We start from the raw sequence: 1,597 nt of genomic DNA, 5'->3' as shown, positions 1-1,597 counted from the left end.
TCAAATCTTAAGTGTCCTGGTTTTGTTTCTCTAAAGAACTCTGTCTAACACTTATACACACACAACATGTGAGACTTAGAGAAAGTAATACAATTTTTGTCAAATCGAATGGCCAATGTTTACTACAGTGAAGGAAATTAACTTTTAGCTTTCAAAAAATTACATATTAAATTTATAACTGTAATGAGTTATAAAATGCATAAATGAGGACCCAAAATGCATAAACAGAGCAAAGGTTTAGTTGAAATAATTTCTTTATCTTTCAAATCTGGAGTCAGTTCCCAGTCACCGTTTTGCCCTTATGAGTGATAATGTGTTCTTTATCTGTTTGCATTTTTCAAAATGTAAATAGAACTATGCAGCATAAAAACCTTTGACAATAGACTCTTCGCAAGGCATAATTCAAGTGTTGTCCATGTTTTTATGTGTTTTGTTAATGTTTTTCTGTTTATTGCTAAAGACTTCCATTGAATGAATGTATGACTCAGACTCCAAACTCACTGCTATCAAACTGATTTTGGCGTATAGGGACCCTATATGAAAAAGTAGCATTGCATATTTGGGTTTCTGAGACTTTAAATATTTACACGTTTAGAAAGCGTCATCTCTCTTCTTCAGAGCAGGCTGTGGATTCAAACCAATGACCTTATGGGTAGTGGATGAAGATGCAATTCATCACACCACCAGGGCTCCTAATATATGATGGTTATCATTAAAGGTTGTGGTTGTTTGTAAAGTATTTAAAAATGAAAAGGAAAAAAAGTTCCTGTAAAAGAAAAAAATTAATATAACTAATCCAAATCACGTGCTGCCAAATCCAAAGGGGTTAATAAAATTTAAAAAATATACAGTAAGGAGAAGTGAAAATAAGAATTTTTTAATGTCCCATAGTTCAGTTAGAATTTTAAAGTTTAATACTTATCTGACAGAGAAGATACCATGATCGCGAAGGTGGTTTTCCCAGGGCGAGGCTTATCCATGCACTCCGGATGTGCTGACCCCTGCGATTTCCCCAAAAGTGGGAAACTCGACTGCATGATTTGTAGTAGTGGGGGACTGTGTTCACGCTCTCCCCTAAAAAAAATTTTTCTTTTAATTTGTCAATCTAGAAATTTTACTTTTAGTATTCTTCACAAAACTATTAATATAACTATAAAAGTAATTTTTAAAAGACTGTAGATATTATAAATTACCTGAATAGATATGAAATACAAAATTAATAAGTTATTCATTATTTTATATTATTAATTATTCTGTGCATCGTCATTGGTGTTCATTGAGTCAAATCTGTTCTTACAATGTCATCCTAATCCAGGTAGGCTATACTGAAAATAAAGAAATGAATGCTGATAGGGTTCCACCATACATTTGTGGGTTTTACTCCAAAGAAAACATGTTTAAACATGTCTTTGTGATCAGTAGATGGCTGCAGACAATTTATCTCAATAATGACATATTAGTTTTGTTACAGTGCCTTCAAGTAAAATGATACGTTTTCTTTGACATGGAAATAATATTATTTGAGGTCACGGCTAATACCACATTTTAAAAAAAGCACACGTGGAAATCTTCATAAATCCTTGATCATTGCAACAAG

General features: G+C 32.4%; 1 non-coding gene across 1 annotated transcript; it reads left to right on the top strand.

The window, feature by feature from the left end:
• The first annotated feature begins 914 nt into the window (after positions 1-914).
• Positions 915-1,077, top strand: LOC142451921 (U1 spliceosomal RNA). Its single transcript, XR_012785025.1, has one exon. It is a non-coding gene; the product is annotated as a U1 spliceosomal RNA (small nuclear RNA).
• Positions 1,078-1,597: the final 520 nt, after the last annotated feature.

The sequence above is a fragment of the Tenrec ecaudatus genome, chromosome 6 (assembly GCF_050624435.1).
Source record: "Tenrec ecaudatus isolate mTenEca1 chromosome 6, mTenEca1.hap1, whole genome shotgun sequence".
Taxonomy (NCBI): Eukaryota; Metazoa; Chordata; class Mammalia; order Afrosoricida; family Tenrecidae; genus Tenrec; species Tenrec ecaudatus.
The sequence above is the reverse complement of the archived record's forward strand: the minus strand, read 5'-3'. Positions and strand labels throughout refer to the sequence as shown.